This window comes from Schistocerca piceifrons, chromosome 6, assembly GCF_021461385.2.
Source record: "Schistocerca piceifrons isolate TAMUIC-IGC-003096 chromosome 6, iqSchPice1.1, whole genome shotgun sequence".
Taxonomy (NCBI): Eukaryota; Metazoa; Arthropoda; class Insecta; order Orthoptera; family Acrididae; genus Schistocerca; species Schistocerca piceifrons.
Window position 1 is genome coordinate 438868992 of NC_060143.1, and position 20584 is coordinate 438889575.

Sequence of the window (20584 nt, forward strand, 5' to 3'; positions counted from 1 at the left end):
GTCTAGAAAACTGAATATAGTTATAATCCGAGAGTATACTAGCGAATTTCGGCCTCTTTCCAACCGAGTAGGGGTGGAAGGAAACTGATTATCTGCGTACCTCGTCACACACCGAAGCCCTGTAATTTTATTCTCTGGTTCCTATGCGCGATTTACGATGGAGTCACGAAACTTGTTGTACAGTCTTCCTCGATAAAAGGTAGACTATTACAAATGTACCCAAAGCTTAGCGTAGAAATACCCTTTTGGCAAGCAGGATGCACCCAGCATTTGGGAGGTCAGTTGCGGATCTACCTGACTTAGAAGCAGCGGATACGGTTACGAAAACCGACAATGGCCGGAGAGCGGTGTTATATAGCATGCACCTCCACATCTCCAGCAAGTGACATCTGTGGGTTGAGGATGACACGGCGATCGGTCGGTACCGTTGGACCTCAATATCCTGTTTTAGCGTAAAACTGAGCCTCTCTTCTAAATATTCTCACTAAAGACACCTCTTAGGCTTTCGTGTGAGTTATACCGATAGCAAATGATGCTAGTAAAGCCTATCTCAGTTTGTTCGGTGTTTGCTGCCATACCTAAGTTATGAGGAGTCTAAACGCTTGAACTGAGAACTAAAAACGGTCACTATAGCGCAGATTCTGTAAGATGCCTCACGTGATTTGAAGTATCTTACGGTTTTATTCCAGGATACCTAGTTCGCGATTCTATCCATCAGCGGCAAGTAAGGTATCCAATGTGCAGCTGTTGTGAATTTCCTTATTCAAGTGCTATTTGTGGATAGTGAGACAACGTGTGGCATCACAATGTTCATCATCCAAGAAACCTAGTGCTGCGAAAACTGTATGCTTAGTTACCTTTAGTTTTCCATTAAACTATTCAATATTTCTCTCACTCTAATAAGCCAATAACTGATATAAACAACACTGTAGTTTAGGAGATCCCTTTACCATTTGAGCGTCGCAAACAGTGTGAAGCTTTCGATTTAATACTTCAATCGCGTGTAATTAAATACACAAAAGCTTAATACTTTGCACGTCCTCTAAACCGATTCTTACAAACCAACCTGAAGTTAGTGAAGGGCGTTAAGTTCTTGGTCCATCTACGTATTAGCGGTCACATATGAATCACTCCACTACGCTGCACAACGTATCCGTCATACATAAATCGGACGCTCCTCACTGTCAAAATTTGATGAATAGAGTTTTTGCTGTTAATCTCATCTTCAGAGCATGTCTGTAGGTATAAAAATTAACGTAATTTACCGTTGGCTCATCCACACTTCTATATTTTCTGACATTATGCACAATTTATGGCATACTTTAGTTCAAAGAATTTAAAAAAAGAGTGTTTCTACACTGGTAACGCGTCTCGGTATACGCTCTCCTAGTTTTCAAACAGAACTACCAAATCTTCAAGCACCTACTTCACTGAAGCTGGCCAGATATAATGATTTGCATGTTCTAATTCAAATGTAGTCGTCTTAAAACTCGAAGCGACGTAGTTTTCCATTAGAAACTACGTCTTTGCAGCAAGTGCTGCTACGAAGGGGTTTTACATAAACTGTCGACAGAATTTCCAGCTAAGCTTCCTGCACCCACGACATCCCTGCAAGAATAATTTTTTTCTAGTTTCCGACGACAAATTTTTCGCTTAATTTTTGTCTCCAGCAACATTCTTTAGACACAGACACACAGACACAGACACAGACACAGACACAACCGTATCTTACTTCTTCGGTGACAGTTTAATTTGAAACTAATTTTATAGTTCGTTAGATTCCTCACTTTGACATTTAAGTATTGAAAGATTTTTTATAAGAAAGTATCTCACTGTATTTAAATTTTTATGAATGGCGGTATTATATTTTGATTGTGATTGAATGCTTACAACAGAATTGGATAAATGTAATATGTCAGTATGACCAGCTGCATAAAGAGACTTGCTACAGAGAATTATTGTACGTTTTTGTGCAACGAACTTCATCAGTTCAGTGTTGCTCCACGATACTATTTCTAAAGGCATTACTGAGGAAAAATAAGAAAAGTAAGTCAATGAAACTTTCATCCCTAAAGTCTTGTAAAAACCATCTTGCAAAACATTCAGGTCTTAGTCTTTTGAGAAGTTCTACAATCTATCACTATACCTCGTGGTCAGCGGTATTTCAAAGAAATTGAGTAGCTGTTTAGAGTAGGAAGAAGTCATTTGTTAACTAAAAATGTAAAAGTTTGGAATTATTGGCTGGGAACATACACTCATCAAAAAAAGTTTTGCATCACCCCGTTTCCCAGAACTCTTGAAGATAGACGTTGACTGTGGTTATTGTATCACAGACAAAATCCGTTTGACTGTTGAGAGATATCACTAAACCCACCCAAAGATGTAAACAACCATTCATGAGCAGCGCCTGTTAAACGGAGGGTGTCCGACAGCCAGTCAGTTCCAGTCGTTCCACCAGGAAGGAGGTACACGGCACGTGTTGTCTGTAGTTCAACCATGCCTAGACGGCCAACAGCGCGGTTCGATCGCGTCCGCATTGTTACTTTGTGCCAGGAAGGGCTCTCAACAAGGGAAGTGTCCAGGCGTTTTGGAGTGAACCAAAGCGATGTTGTTCGGACATGGAGCGGATACAGAGGGGCAGGAACTGTCGATAACATGCCTCTCTCAGGTCACCCGAGGTGATGCAGTGGATGACCGCTAACTACAGATTATGGCCCGGAGGAATCCTGACAGTAACGGTACCATGGTGAATAACGCTTTTTGTGCATCCACAGGATGTCGTGTTATGACTCAAACTGTGCGCAATAGGCTGCATGATGCGCAACTTCACTCCCGACGTCCATGGCGAGGACCATCTTTGCAAGCAAGACACCACGCAGCACGGTAAACATGGGACCTACAACATGCCGAAGGGACCGCTCAGGATTGGCATCACGTTCTCTTCACCTATGAGTGTCGCATATGCCTTCAGCCAGCCAATCGTCGGAGAGGTGTTTGGAGGCAACCTGGTCAGGCTGAACGCCTTAGTGCCCCATGACGCCGGCGCTGCCTGCAGTGACCCGTGTCGCCGCACATTCTACCAGCCCTTTATTTTCTCTATGCCTGACCCACTATTTTAATGACGTTGTAGTCTATGTACTTACTAATATTGCTTTTGGAAGAAGCAAACCAGGTGTAAATCACACAGTATTCTAGTGATGATCTGGTAACGCAAATTTAGAATAAGTAGAACACTATATAAAATTTATCGTGTGGTCGAGCGGCACCCATGTTGATCTCTATTCCAATTGTCTGTACAGGTTCCGGACCTCTGGTGATGCAAAACTTATTTTTGATGTGTGTAGTTAAGAAACCTCATCAGCACGGAGGTTTTTTATATTTTTTTAATTATTTACTAATTTTTTACACTGGCGTGTTCCCATGGAAGTGTGTGACGTTTGCTACGTTAATGTAAAAAGTATGATGTCAATGATAGCTTAGATAAATAATCATTATCATGTGGCGGTATGATGAACAGTCATTAATATTAAATAGCTTCATGATGTTCAAAATGCCTACACATAGTTATTTATCTTTAGGAAGCTTTTTAGCGTGTTAAGTACCTCTGAAGGTGCTGAAACCGGTTATGTGGAAGCTTTTTATACATCTATGCGATATTTAGCATGACAAGTTCTTGTACAAACAGTTGATGGAGCTTAAGGGATTTTTATCGGATGGAAAGAGGTCTTGGCAAGTAAATAGGTGCTTGTGAAGTAATAAATTATCTTACACAAATTCAAATGTTCAAATGTGTGTGAAATCTTATGGGACTTAACTGCTAAGGTCATCAGTCCCTAAGCTTACACTCTACTTAACCTAAATTATCCTAAGGACAAACACACACACCCATGCCCGAGGGAGGACTCGAACCTCCGCCGGGGCCAACCGCACAGCCCATGACTGCAGCGCCTAAGACCGCTGGGATATACCGCGCGGCAAATTATCTTACAACGCTAATGGGAAAATAGTAACCGAAAACCACAATTGCAGTACATAGCACAGTTAATGGAGGACTTTGTATTGTAACTTACTTTTAAAAGATTATGCTTTGTATGGAAAACATTGAATGATGGCTAGTATATATATGCCTTACCTCTAAAGCATTCTCTTACTTGCACACTACAATCTCAGAAGCAGTAGCAATATCTTTGGCTCTATGATTGTGCACAGTCAGGGATCCCCAGAGAAATACATCGTCTATAATACACTAGTTTCATTTTAGTTTACTTTAATATTATCATCATTTTCGGGGGCCATATACAAATGTGCCCCAGCAGACTCCTTTCAGGATGTGGCTCTGAGCACTAAGGGACTTAACATCTATGGTCATCAGTCCCCTTTTCAGGATGTATCACATTTGTTTCGGAAAGATAGAAATGGCAGGTGGTAGACAGCTCTTGAAAATAAATGCGCTAATATCGACCGAAATATGAAATAAGCTGACTTGTAATGCTCGTTCTAAAGGCGATATTAATCACCTATACACTCGCTTCCTTCATTCAGCAGCGTCAGATTTGCCAAATTTTCTAGGCCATTACCCCCTGAGCTTGGACTATCGTGCTAGCTGTAGTACTCTAAGGAGAACGTTTTGTGAGTTGATAATTGCAACAATTCAATTAGAAGTACTGTTTCTTTCTGGTGGAGGCCACATTCTCTTCTTAGAATTTTATTTACAGTAAGAGGTGGCGGGGCATCGCTACAGGTGGCACAGATTCTATTGAAATACTTCTTTATCTATGCGGCTACATGCGATCTAGGATCATCAACTGGCGGTCCATACGAACATCAATTACGGAACATGTAAGGGCGTAATCGATGAAGTAAGGACTTATTACAGATTCCCGCCGTGCTGGCTGATTCCAGTAATCTGTGCAAGGTCGAATGCTTTCCTCACGTTTTTCAGAACTGTGTGAGTGCAAGTCTAAAGTGGTTGTTTTTGTACATACTATCATTATCTGTGATGTCCTTAGGTTAGTTAGGTTTAAGTAGTTCTAAGTTCTAGGGTACTGATGACCATGGATGTTAAGTCCCATAATGCTCAGCGCCATTTGAACCATTTTTTATCGTTATCTGGAATAAACTTAGTACCCTTATGGGACACGTTCTTTGTCACCAGCTGCGATTATGAAAGACATTATTGTGTAAGGCGCCGGCCGGGGTGACCGAGCGGTTCTAGGCGCAACTGTCTGGAACCGCGTGACCGCTACGGTCGCAGGTACGAATCCTGCCTTGGGAATGGATGTGTGTGATGTCCTTAGGTTAGTTAGGTTTAAGTATTTCTAACTTCTATGGGACTGATGACCTCAGAAGTTAAGTCACATAGTACTCAGAGCCATTTGAACCATTTGTGTAAGTCGAAATTGCCGTTGTTTGGCAAAGAGGATCCTTGTCTTTGACCTTCTAATGACCTCTTTGCTGAAGTCTGTGAGGTTTTTGTGTGATCTTGGCGTCAAGAAGGGAACATTCTCCAGACAGAGAAGACGTTCAGCAACTGGCTAGAATATGTAAACACCGACAGTGGCACTGTATCATAACGGAAGGGGCCTGCGAGTTGTACCGCCTCTGTTAATCTGCCGTATTGGCTGCTTCGCCACTTACGACGTGTCGTTTGTCATCAGCTGTCCTGGGTCGCATGTATGCGGTGCGAATGTATTAAACCAGTTTGTCGTCATCGTGTGTTTCGGTAGTAAATAATTGCCGGGATGGAACATGTATGACGGGGGATGTAATTCACTCAACTCCTCCGTGAATTGAAACGTTATGCTTTGCTCATGACTTACGAACTTTATAATTGTAATATTCTGAATTTCAAAGAAATAGTCAGTCTTAATCGCAAAAATATTTTTAACTAATTTCTTTTAAAGGTAACGTGTCTCAGCCTTGACGATCATCACCACGTATCTCTCATATGTGAATTACTTAGAAGAAATAAGGAACAAAAAGAAATAAGTGATCGCAATATGTACGATAGAAGTTACAAAAACGTATAGAAAGATTTATTCCATGGGGTGATGAGCAGAGACACCGAGCGAAGCGACACATTCGACGAATGCTGAATAGCGTACGAAGCTATGCGTGAACTAGATAAAACTCTGTCTTAAAAATATATAGACAAGCACCTCTCACCTAAGGACAGCATGTGGAATAACAAAGAAGTCCTAGAAGCGTGATCAAAGCAAAGATGCATGTAGATGACGCTAGCTGTTTTCATATAGGCAGGTGGTGAGGAGCGTAGCGATAAATCACGTCTGTGGTAAGGGAGACGACGTGCCAGAGATCTACTATTGGCGGACCCCGTCGGTCACCACAGGGACAAGAACAACAGTGAACCGACTAGTACTTGTTGCTTCAGAACTGGTCGGTCCAGAACTACGATACTAGGATATAAGTGACAAATAAATCACACCAGTCACTTTTAGGATGATGAATATCGTATAAAACAGTATTTAGATAAATATTGGATTACAGGCCCAGTTGTAAATACATCGCTTATTAATATAGGTACAAAGTGAAAAAATTGTCTTCGTTACACTTGGACGATAACGGAATATGATGTGCAGTCTCAGTGCCTGAAATATGAATGTATAACAATAAAAAAAGATTACTATGGAATATAAAAACATTTAAAATATTTAAAACAGAAATATAAAACAAAATATTAGTGCTACAGCAAATCGTTATATACACTCCTGGAAATGGAAAAAAGAACACATTGACACCGGTGTATCAGACCCACCATACTTGCTCCGGACACTGCGAGAGGGCTATACAAGCTGTAGTGTCGGTAGCTGGACCGACACTGTGGAGTTGACTGCTGCAAAAGAAAGCTAGTGACTAACGCTGTGGCCGATAGTGCACGCACAGCAATAAGCAGCCGGGCGTGAAGTCTGGAACATGAGAACTTATGAATGAATAAGAAGAAAAGTATGTAGATGCTTTTTACTTAACTTTTATTGATTCCTCGGAATACATCTCTCTTGAATACTCGTAAGCTATAGGCACTGATACAAATGGCTCCTTGTTAGTTCGTAGCCATTAACTTAGCTGATGGCTATTATGTCTCTCGGCTAATGAGAGAGAAAGGCTTCATACAACTGGGCGATAGCTAGGTTCGCGTACAACTGGGCGGTAGCTTGGTCCTCGTACAACTGGGGCCGAGTCCACTCTCGTATCACGAGACCTGCCTAGGTGGTGGCGCTAGGTCTGCGATCACAGTGGCGACACGCGGGTCCGACATGTACTACATGGACCGCGGCCGATTTAAACTACCACCTAGCAAGTGTGGTGTCTGGCGGTGACACCACATTCCTCCCCCGCAAATCGGCGAACGGTCGTGTAATAAGGCTTCCGCCCGCCGTGGGGAGGACCACATGTTGACGTATGCGAGGAGGTGGGGAGCCTAACAACAGGCGAGGCTGTGCCACCCGCACCCGGCCATCCGGTCCGAGGGGAGCTAGGAAACGCCTGCAAAACTAGTCCAGGGTGCACGTCAACATGCGGTGTATGCGCCCGTAAAGAAACATGAGGGGCCGAAGTGTCGACCTCCATTGCGTCGGGGTAGCCGACGCGCGATGACGTCACGTGGTCCGGAGCGGGCGGGAGTTCCATGGCGGCGGACAGCTGGTCACGGGAAGCGATCGGCGGCGCGTGACCCTGGGAGGCGCTTGGCGGCTGCAGCGAAGCGTCGAATGCGGTCGGCGTCAGCGGGAGAACAAGCGGCGGCGGCGGCGGCGGCTGCTGCTGCTGCGGCGGCGGCGGCGGCGCGTCGCCATCGGGCAAAATGGAAGGCATCGTCGGTAACACCTGGGGATGAGGCGAGCCAGTAGATGGGTCCCCAGGGCGCTGACCGGACGGCACCGTCGCTGAAAGCAGACGGGGAGCGGCAGAACCCGAGCGACGACAGAGGCGCAGCTGATTGAGATGCCGACGCACCTCACCAGAGGCCCCCAAACCCAAATACATCGCGCGGCCGAGGCAGCGAAGAATGCGCCCTGCGAGCCAACGCCGTGAACCGCGATAGTTGCGATAATATACAACGTCGCCTGGAGCAAAAGCAGGAGTCTGCCGCTGCACAGGAACCTGATGCGGCGGATGCAGCAAAGACATCAAGGTGCGATGAGGACGACCGTGGAGCAACTCAGCCGGCGAGCGACCATCTCGGGGCTGAGAGCGATACGAAGACAAAAAGAGCAACAATGCGTCCTCCCGAGAATGCGACTCTTTCAATTTCAACATCTGTGACTTGAAAGTCCGGACCAATCGTTCAGCGGCACCGTTGGACTGAGGCGAAAACGGCGCGGATGTCAGATGTTGAATACCATTGGCCTGGCAGAATGACTGAAATTCTGCGGACATGAATTGTGGGCCATTGTCGGAAACAATAGTCTGCGGAAGACCTTCAATGCAAAAGATAGCAGACAACGCTTGGATGGTGGCGGAGGACGTCGTGGAAGACATCCGGACAACAAAAGGAAAATTACTGAAGGCGTCGACCAGAACCAACCATCGAGCATTCCAGAATGGACCAGCAAAATCAATGTGCAAGCGTTGCCAAGGGGAAGTGGCTTTTGGCCACGCAAAGACTTTCCGCGGCGGTGCGGACTGTTGTTCGGCACACGCCGGGCACGAAGAACACATATGCGTAATCGCAGCATCGATTCCGAACCAAGTACAGTGCTGACGAGCAAGTTGTTTCGTTCGCACTATACCCCAATGTCCTTGGTGAAGAAGCCGTAAAACAGAGGACTGCAACGAACGTGGGACCACGACTCTGGACTGATCATTATCAGAACGCAACAACAAAACACCACGTCGAACAAAAAGTCTCTCCTTGTGAGCAAAAAATCGGCGAACCAACGGATCCTCGATCCGAGACTTTGACAAAGGCCATTGCGTAGCAACAAAACGTAAAACAGTAGCAAGAACAGGGTCAGCAGCTGTGGCTGTAGCTACACGACGAAAATCAATCGGAAACGATTCGACCACTTCATCGGTTTCCGAATCAATGAACATGCAAGCAAGTTCGGAAGAATCGAATGCTTTATCCTCAGCAACAGGCAAACGGGACAACGCATCGGCGTTTCCGTGCTTAGCAGTGGACCGATACAATATATCGTAGCGGTACTGCGAGAGGAAAATAGACCAGCGAATGAATTTCTGCGCTGTACGTGGAGGTACAGGCTTGGTCGGATGAAAAAGCGATGTCAACGGTTTGTGGTCTGTGATGATGGTAAAGTGACGACCATACAAGAAATCATGGAACTTAGTAACACCAAACACGAGAGCCAAAGCTTCTTTCTCTATCTGTGAATAATTTCTTTGCGCAGACGAGAGCAATTTGGACGCAAAGGCAATAGGGCGATCATGCGAGCCAACTTTGTGCGCAAGCACAGCACCGATCCCGAAATCTGATGCATCTACCATCAACAAAAGGGGTTTCTGGGGATCGAATGGCGTAAGGCAAGTATTAGAAAGCAACGCCGATTGCAACTGGCGAAAGGCGCGTTCGCATTCCGTCGTCCAGAGAAACGGAACACCTGTACGGCGTAAGCGATGAAGCGGAGCTGAAATGGAAGAGGCATTGCGCACATTCACTCACACCTTGTGATTCTACATTGTTCAATGTTCTTGCGACCTCCTGACGCAATGCGTGGGGAACATTGCGCGCCCTGAAAAATTTCGGTTGCGCGTTTACCTTCAGTTCTAAATGTGCTGCATAGTTTTTAGCGCAACCTAAGCCCGGTGCAAAAATGTCTGCAAATTCGTCACACAGCCGAGAAACACTGTCTGTAGGCACAGTCTGATTCACTGAGAGGACCTGAGTGACAATAGACATGTTAAACAACTTAAATAAATCGAGACCAAACAAGTTCACTGCAGAAGAAGAACGAAGAACGTAAAATGACACAAGTTTTGTTTGTCCCTTGTATGTTGCAAGAAGGCTGCACTGTCCTAACACAGGAATTGTCTGTCCGGAATATGTGGTTAGCTTAACATTTGCGGCACGCAACGGAGGGTTGCCCAGTTGTTTGTACGTGTCGTGATTGAGCAATGAAACTGCAGCTCCGGTATCGAGCTGGAATGGTATCACTTGGCCTTCAAAGTCTAAGTCCACAAAAAGTTTATTGTCCTGCTGACGACAAGAGCAACTGTTTTGTGCAATGGGAACAGACACTGGTACAGAATCACTTGCTAATTGACGTGATTTCCGGCGACGTCGACGCACAGTTTTTGTGGGACGATCACAGTTACTGTCAGAGAAAGTGTCACTGGACGAAGTGGAATTAACGACATGAATGTCCATAGGCGAAGGTCCACGAGCCTGAGTGTCCTTGGTTCGATTCCGGCGCGAAGCAAAGGGCCTGGAATGATTGTGATTGTCTGATCGGAGCTTTTTCTGGCAAACACTTTGAACATGTCCTTTCTTATTGCAGAAAAAGCAAATAGCTTGGCGTGACGGGCAATGTTCACGCGAATGTCTAGTAGCACACCGCGGGCATGATTTCACTACATTTGGGGGCTGGCGCGGCACACCTGGCTTAGCACGCGGCGTTCGCTGTGCGTCCGTGCGCGAGGCCCGGTTACCGGGCCGCACAGCGCGTCCAGCGGGCCGGTTAATGTTACACACGGCTGGCGAAGTTTCAAAAGATTCCTGAGCACAGTCAAGTGTGTCCTGTCTATCCAATATGTCTATCACTTGTTGAAGGGAGGGATTAACTAGTTTCAAAATTTGCTCCCGTATGCGAACATCAGAAACGTTCTGTGCAATTGCATCACGCACCATTGTATCTGAATAAGAAAGACCACAGTCACATTCAAAGGCACAGTCCCTAGTAAGTCCTTGCAATGTTGCTACCCACTCCCTATTAGTTTGACCGGCCGTACGTTTTGTACGAAAAAACGTATACCGTTTTGCAACCACATTAACTGTTTCTTTGAAATAGGCATCTAATGCAGACAAAATTTCCTCGTAGGACAGAGTTGCTACGTCTCGTCGGGGAAACAATTTCACTATCACACGGTATGTGGACACACCGACACAAGAAAGCAAAAACGGCTGCCGCTCATTACCTTGAATTCTGTAGGCAGCTAGGTGAAAGTGGAACTGACGAGACCACTCTTGCCAGGTCTCGTGGTTCGGGTCGTAGTGCCTAAAAGGCGGTGCAACGGCAGGTTGTGGCTGCGGTAGCGGTGAAGCGGCTGCGGCCGCATCGGTGTGCAGCGCACGTTGACCCTGGACGAGCTGTCCAAGGGCATCCAGTAACGCCTGCGTCTGCTGATTCTGCAAGCGATAAAATTCGGACAGTACATCTGGAGAATGTGGCGAAGCCATGACACAATTAAATAGAAACAATCAGAACACTTGAAACGTCATCAATGGTACAAACAAAGTAATACAAACTCTTTATCTCGTCGCCATAAATGTAGTGTCGGTAGCTGGACCGACACTGTGGAGTTGACTGCTGCAAAAGAAAGCTAGTGACTAACGCTGTGGCCGATAGTGCACGCACAGCAATAAGCAGCCGGGCGTGAAGTCTGGAACATGAGAACTTATGAATGAATAAGAAGAAAAGTATGTAGATGCTTTTTACTTAACTTTTATTGATTCCTCGGAATACATCTCTCTTGAATACTCGTAAGCTATAGGCACTGATACAAATGGCTCCTTGTTAGTTCGTAGCCATTAACTTAGCTGATGGCTATTATGTCTCTCGGCTAATGAGAGAGAAAGGCTTCATACAACTGGGCGATAGCTAGGTTCGCGTACAACTGGGCGGTAGCTTGGTCCTCGTACAACTGGGGCCGAGTCCACTCTCGTATCACGAGACCTGCCTAGGTGGTGGCGCTAGGTCTGCGATCACAGTGGCGACACGCGGGTCCGACATGTACTACATGGACCGCGGCCGATTTAAACTACCACCTAGCAAGTGTGGTGTCTGGCGGTGACACCACACAAGCAATGATCACACGCACGGCACAGCGGACACACCAGGAACCGCGGTGTTGGCCGTCGAATGGCGCTAGCTGCGCAGCATTTGTGCACCGCCGTCGTCAGTGTCAGCCAGTTTGCCGTGGCATACGGAGCTCCATCGCAGTCTTTAACACTGGTAGCATGCCGCGACAGCGTGAACGTGAACCGCATGTGCAGTTGACGGACTTTGAGCGAGGGCGTATAGTGGGCATGCGGGAGGGCGGGTGGACGTACCGCCGAATTGCTCAACACGTGGGGCGTGAGGTCTCCACAGTACATCGATGTTGTCGCCAGTGGTCGGCGGAAGGTGCACGTGCCCGTCGACCTGGGACCGGACCGCAGCGACGCACGGATGCACGCCAAGACCTTAGGATCCTACGCAGTGCCGTAGGGGACCGCACCGCCACTTCCCAGCAAATTAGGGACACTGTTGCTCCTGGGGTATCGGCGAGGACCATTCGCAACCGTCTCCATGAAGCTGGGCTACGGTCCCGCACACCGTTAGGCCGTCTTCCGCTCACGCCCCAATATCGTGCAGCCCGCCTCCAGTGGTGTCGCGACAGGCGTAAATGGAGGGACGAATGGAGACGTGTCGTCTTCAGCGATGAGAGTCGCTTCTGCCTTGGTGCCAATGATGGTCGTATGCGTGCTTGGCGCCGTGCAGGTGAGCGCCACAATCAGGACTGCATACGACCGAGGCACACAGGGCCAACACCCGGCATCATGGTGTGGGGAGCGATCTCCTACACTGGCCGTACACCACTGGTGATCGTCGAGGGGACACTGAATAGTGCACGGTACATCCAAACCGTCATCGAACCCATCGTTCTACCATTCCTAGACCGGCAAGGGAACTTGCTGTTCCAACAGGACAATGCACGTCCGCATGTATCCCGTGCCACCCAACGTGCTCTAGAAGGTGTAAGTCAACTACCCTGGCCAGCAAGATCTCCGGATCTGTCCCCCATTGAGCATGTTTGGGACTGGATGAAGCGTCGTCTCACGCGGTCTGCACGTCCAGCACGAACGCTGGTCCAACTGAGGCGCCAGGTGGAAATGGCATGGCAAGCCGTTCCACAGGACTACATCCAGCATCTCTACGATCGTCTCCATGGGAGAATAGCAGCCTGCATTGCTGCGAAAGGTGGATATACACTGTACTAGTGCCGACATTGTGCATGCTCTGTTGCCTGTGTCTATGTGCCTGTGGTTCTGTCAGTGTGATCATGTGATGTATCTGACCCCAGGAATGTGTCAATAAAGTTTCCCCTTCCTGGGACAATGAATTCACGGTGTTCTTATTTCAATTTCCAGGAGTGTAGCTTGTAGAAATGTTTCTCACTAAAGTCCAATTTTTTCGTTTTGTAAGATAAATGCCTATTTCTTATAATGTGCATGAATTTCAATTTCTTCAATGGTGCTTCACAAACGCCCTTTAAGTGCATTACGTAAAATTTTTAAATCCTCTTGGATCGACCCTCAGAATGGTGGCTTTATATCAGGTATTGTAAATTTGGATTTCCCCTCTTGGCAAGTACCTGAACCGGTCAGTGCACCGAAACTAGTATGCGAGAAAATTACTTTACATTGGGACTGGATTCCAGCCAGCAGTGTTTCGTGGTATATGATTTCGTTCGAATTTTAGGTATTATGTTTATGGGACTCTGTAGCCATGTGTCCGCCTACCACCATTCGTTGACGCCACGCCAGGTTCGTTAGTTCTCGATGGAAGATCGAAGTTTGATACGTATTTACCAAAGGGTAATTTGTCTATTTCGTAAAAATATACTGTTGCTCTGAAATCACATTTTACCACAGCTAACATATGCATTGGTCGTCAGTTCTTAAGGCGCAACATTTTGTCAGTGCATGGCGCATCTGATTATAGGAGGGGCGTTTGAAAAGTCCGTGCAAAAATAAATACTACTTACGTGTTTGCGGTAAACCTTTTTTATTTTTCGACATAGTCTCCTTTTAGACTTGTACACTTCGTCCAACCGTGTTCAAATTTATTGATCCCTTCCGATGACAAAAATTGTCCAAGTCTGCAAAATAGCTGTTAGTTGGTGCAATAACCTCCTCGTTTGAGTAAAATCTTTGTGCCGCCCCCCATTTCTTCAAATTGGGGAACAAATTCTAGTCCGAGGCAGACACGTCTGGAGAATAGGGGGGATATGGAACGAGTTGGAATCCTATTTCTATTAGTTTTGCGACTACAGCTGCTGATGTTTGCTGGTGCATTGTCATGATGGCAAACGACTTTTTTGCGGTCCAATCGACGGCGTTTTCCTTGCAGCTCGGTTTTAAAACAGTGCAATAACGATGGAATAATACCCACCTGTAATAGTTTTACCCTTTTCCAGATAGTCGATGAGGATTATCCCTTGCGAATCCCAAAAGACATTCGCCATAACCTTTCCGGCCGAAAGAATGGTTTTCGCCTTTTTTGTGCAGATACTCCCATGGTAACCCATTGTTTGGATTGGTGTTTGGTCTCAGGAGTATAGCAATGTATAAGACACTTTAAGTCCTGTGGGTTCTTCCTGAGCAGCTGAAAACCTTCCTTGCAACACTTCACACGACTCCGTTTTTGGTCAAGCGTGAGCAATCGCGGAACCCATCTTGCGGATAGCTTTCTCATATCCAAATCTTCATGCAAAGTATTATGTACCTGTTCATTTGAGATGCCCACAGAATTAGCAATCTTACGCACCTTAACTCTTCTGTCATCCATCACCATATCATGGATTTTATTAATGATTTCTGGAGTTGTAACCTCCACAGGGCTTCCAGAACGTTCAGCATCACTTGTGCCCATATGGCCAATCCGAAAGTTTTGAAACCACTTATAAACAGTTCTAATCGAAGGTGTAGAGTCACCGTAATGTTTATCATGTTTCTCTTTAGTCTCCTGAGGTGTTACGCCTTTCATAAAGTGATGTTTAATCACCACACGAAATTCTTTTTCTTCCATTTTTGACAATCACTCGACTTCCTTGATTCACACGAATGCCAAATACAAAGAAATAGACCAATATAGCTGAAAATTGGTGTGCGTTCTTCACAAAGGTGCTACTAACTAAACTTGACCTCGATACTCGCCGATGGTGCCATCTCTCGGACTCTGCATGGACTCTCCAAACGCCCTTCGTACTTTGGCCATTTACAAGTGGTTGTGTTTAAACTACTTACAGTTTACGCCAGCTATTGCTTTAATCTTAGTTAAGGACTTAAGTCAATGTCGTGGGTACTTAACTATAAGAGACCAATTTGCGAGCTCTCATTTTAAGGGAGAGTTTTTGTTTAATATAATGTTTTCATACTTAAATTGTATGGGACACCTTAAAGTTTTACTTACGTTATCATTTTGATTTATTTGATTAGTGTTGCTGTGGTAAGTTTTTATCAGTAAGCATATAATGTAATTTTAATGGTAGCTAATTACCTTAAATGCGCTGTCGAAACATAGTATTACGTTCCCGCAAGTAATTTAATTTTTGTTGTTACATGTATGTATTATAATTATGGTTATATTGCCCTGATGCTAATGCGGTCACTTTTTCAGATAATCGAAATTGTTGATTATGTTTACTAATTCCCAAAGAGATATTATATTGAAGTCTGATTGTAACCGATGGGCTGGAGGCTGCTGACGATGGTATAGAAGCTGATCCGAAACAGTGTGAAAAGCTTGTGAAGCTTTTCCAGGGTAGGCTGTGCTGACAAGTAATTTCTAACAGAAAAATTCGATACGTTGTACCATTTCCCAGATAATTAGCATTGAAGTTAACCAATCAGGACATTGCATGAGCAAATTGAAGCTACGTGCAAGAGACAGCGTCGTCAAACAAGTTCTTTGTTTGGATTCTTTGTTATGACCACACGAAACCACAATCTCTCAGCCGTAAATGTGGATTCCTGTACGGTACAGGCAGATAGCTCATTGGACTACAAAATATGAAATATTAGTTCACTTTATTAGACGTGTGAGTAAAAAGATTTACTTAACTTGATACAATTCTTCGTCACAGGAGTGCTTGATAATTTATGTCCTTGACTATTAAAGCATCACTTGATGCACTAATTAACACACTGTTCTCTTGAAGTACAATGTTCAGCATTTACAAAAGTACGTTTCCATCTGAAACTTGAGTAACACATTAGTCCTACTCAGTGATGTTGCTTGCTTCAGCTGAGGTCACGAACTAGGCGGAGCGCTTCAATGCTCGACTCTATACTGACCTCAGTGCACAGGTGTTGCTGTGTTGAGAAACAGGGCGTGTCTTCTTCTGCCTCTCCCACTGGGCTCCAGTGAGATGTCGTTGATGTCTGTGGTATCTATATCCTTTGCTGACTTTGGTGTGGCACAACGATCTCTGGCCGATACCATGTTCCAAACCTGAACAGGAGAGCGATACAAAAATTGGATATCGGATGGCATTAAAGAATGAACCTGATCTGGAGACTAAGCAGTATTTTGTGCTATCATCCACGCTGTCAGAACAGCTTCTACTGGTGTGCCGTTTGAGCTGGCGCGCACAACGACCTGATGGGCTAATTTCAATCCTAATAAACTCGGAAACGGTGCAAGGTATAGAATATTTTTCTTAATAATTAAAACAACCTTACACGTTTTTCAGAATGTTTCTGACCATCCAGTATAGACGTAGTGTGGAAACCAGCAATATTAACAAACAGCAACAATAGCCATCGCCATTTCAAAAAAATGTGTGTGAAATCTTATTGGACTTAATTGCTAAGGTCATCAGTCCCTGAGCTTACACACTACTTACCCTAAATTATCCTAAGGACAAACACACACACCCATGCCCGAGGGAGGACTTCCGCCGGATCAGCCGCACAGTCGACGACTGCAGCGCCATAGACCGCTTGGCTAATCCCGCGCGGCTCGCCATTACAACGAGATCACGTGATTACTTATTAACGAAACCCTTTGTGGTAGGCTCTGTAATTGATGTATGAATATCTTTCTGTACCATGATCTTGTCAGATTTTGGTTTTCAGAATGCATGATATTAAGATAATAACTGCTAACAGATCATTCCGCAAATTAATCAGTCAATTTATCGCTCCCACTAACTACTGGTTTAACAACTCTATAACACGAGTGCAGTCACACCAACACTATAGTCAGAAATATTGTACAATTTCTGAATGCTCTGAAGCTGAAGCTCTGAGAAATTTATTGTCAACTAAAGGAAGAGTGTGTTGGTAAAATAATTACCGAGGAAACGTGAGGAAATCATATGAAATCCTCAACAACAGACAATCAAATGTTCATCTAAGAGTTTTCATAATTCTCTCTGTCTCTGTCTCCATTTCTGAATCATGTTTCAACTGAACTAAACAAATATATCACGAAGTGTACAAATGCTTTTACAATATTCTCCAGCGGTTAATTACTGCGGCGTCGGCCATCTTAAATCATGGAATGCGATTTCTACCCATTAGGCGTTTCTGATGTGTTCTCTCCATACTTATTTACTTTTTAACAGATTTGTCATTGCATCTTCTTACACAATCTTAAAGACGTCTCCGGACTCTTTCATTAAGCAACATGTCAATGTTTTCTTCTCGGTGATGTTTTCTTCGAATATACACTACTGGCCATTAAAATTGCTACACCAATAAGAAATGCAGATGATAAATGGGTATTCGTTGGACAAATGCATTATACTAGAACTCACATGTGATTACATTTTCACGCAATTTGAGTGTATAGATCCTGAGAAGTCAGTACCAAGAACAACCATCTCTGGCCGTAATAACGGCCTTGATACGCCTGGGCATTGAGTCAAACAGAGCTTGGATGGCGTGTACAGGTACAGCTGCCCATGCAGCTTCAACACGATACCACAGTTCATCCACAGTAGTGCCTGGCGTATTGTGACGAGCCAGTTGCTCGACCACCATTGACCACATGTTTTCAGTTGGTGAGAGATCTGGAGAATGTGCTGGCCAGGGCAGCAGTAGAACATTTTCTGTATCCAGAAAGGCCCGTACAGGACCTGCAACATGCGGTCGTGAATTATCCTGCTGAAATGTATGGTTTCGCAGGTATCGAATGAAGGGTAGAGCCACGGGTCGTAACACATCTGAAATGTAACGTCCACTGTTCAAAGTGCAGTCAATGCGAGCAAGAGGTGACTGAGGTAACCAATGGCACCCCATACCATCACACCTGGTGATATGCCAGTATGGCGATGAAGAATACACGCTTCAAATGTGCGCTCACCGCAATGTCGCCAAACACGGATGCGACTATCATAATGCTGTAAACAGAACCTGGATGCATCCGAAAAAATGACGTTTTGCCATTCGTGCACCCAGGTTCGTCGTTGAGTACACCATCGCAAGCGCGTCAGGGTTAACTGCAGCCATGGTCTCCGAGCTGATGTTGGTTATTGTCTTGCAAACGTCCCCATCTGTTTACTCAGGGATTGAGACGTGGCTGCACGATCCGTTACAGCCATGAGGATAAGATGTCTGTCATCTCGACTGCTATTGATACGAGGCCGTTGGGATCCAGCACGGCGTTTCGTATTACCCTCCTGAAACCACCGATTCCGTATTCTGCTAAGAGTCATTGGATCTTGACCAACGCGAGCAGCAATATCGCGATACGATAAACCGCAATCGCGATAGGCTACAATCCGACCTTTATCTAAGTTGGAAACGTGATGGTACGCATTTCTCCTCCTTACACGAGGCGTCACAAGAACGTTTCACTATGCAACGCCGGTCAACTGCTGTTTGTATATGAGAAATCGGTTGGAAACTTTCCTCAAGTCAGCACGTTGTAGGTGTAGCCTCCGGCGCCTACCTTGTGTGAATGCTCTGAAAAGCTAATTATTTGCATATCACAGCATCTTCTTCCTGTCGGTTAAATTTTGTGTCTGTAGCACGTCATATTCGTGGTGTAGCAATTTTAATGGCCAGTAGTGTATATCATTGTTCGCTTGGTTGATACTCCCTCTGAAGTATGAAAGTACTGTCTTGTATACAGATCTTGTAGGTTTATCGAGTAATGTTCCACCCCTTATTGCAAATAAAAGTTCATCCACATCTAGATGTACATTTTGCAAATCACCATACAGTGCTTGGTGCAGGACACCGAACACCACTGCTATCATTTCGTCTTCCATTCCACAAGCAAATCGAGCGAGGGAAGGAAATCCTTATGCTCACATAAGGGATCTGAATTCTCTTATCTTCGTGGTAATAGCGCGAGTTAACGTTGGTGGCATTAGAAACGTTTTGTAGTCTTTCGTAGAACCCGGTTCTCTAAACTTTCTCAATAGTGTTTCGCCAAAAGAACGGCTCTTTCCTCCAGAGATTCCCATTTGAGTTCATGGAGCATTTCAGTAACACACTAGCTGTGCATCCCTTAAGAAGTTTTCTATTGGTACCTACTGCAAAGGAGAACGAGAAACAAACTGAACCGTTTCACTATAACAACATACGGAGCCACACAACAACCAAACACTGCCGAAAAAAACACTGTATTTATAAAACAGCGTTTCCGTTTTCCGGGTTGGGTGGGTTGGAGGAGATTTACAGTACAATCTGGTATAGACCTTCACAATTAGCTTAGAGCGATTCCGCAATACTGTACATTGACAACCAATTTTCTGAATTAGTTGCATAAGCATATCTGCAAGCGTTGAGATAATTGGTTGTACGTTGGGTGATGTCCAATACTAATGTCACCTACGACCACTGTACTTAATTAAGGCAGTGAATGAAAGAGCTAAATACCAAAGTAACCGTTTGTCACACCCTTTTCTTATGCTTCCTCTCGAAGAATGTAGCGTACCGTAGTACGAACTGTTGATTATTGCTTGCTAATCCTCGACGTTCGTCCTTCAATCAGTATTTCTCCGTTGGCTTTGAAATCGATTGTGTGTGTTTTTTTTCTGGGTGAGGGGCGCGCAACGACGAGGTTATTTACGCTAATAGGAAAATCTGGAGAAACGAATGTGGTTAAAACGTAGAAAATGCCATAAAAGATACAAAAGCAATCTGAGATGGAACTGCACGTGCGTCTGTCACAGAATCAACTATGACCACCGTCGCACATTCCCACAGGTTTGTCATGTAAGATAGCGTTAAGACGGTCAGACGCTCTAAACGTATAAAATAAACACAAGGAAGACAAGAGGAAAACTAGAATAGTTTCGTTTCTAGTAGGCCTGCGGCATAAATGAGGTCGAAGAACCTCGAAGTTTTACTTTTTGATACAGGTTTCCGCTGCACTATTTGTTTATTTTCTTATAGTGATACAAGTTGCACGAAGAGCTCCTTCGACGTATTACCACTATCAGGCGTACCTGTGAAGATGGCATAATTGGTACAATGCTCTTCCGTACGTTAGTCTGTGCCTACGAATGACACATTATGCTTATCTCTCAACAGGTTTCATAGTACAATGAAATGGCCTCAACCACAAAATAGTGCTCAAATTATATTGACAGCATGCAAAACAGATGGCACGTGTAAAGGGGTTAATACTGAAGTCAAGGAACATGGCTCAACTTGAGTGCGATTGTTTAC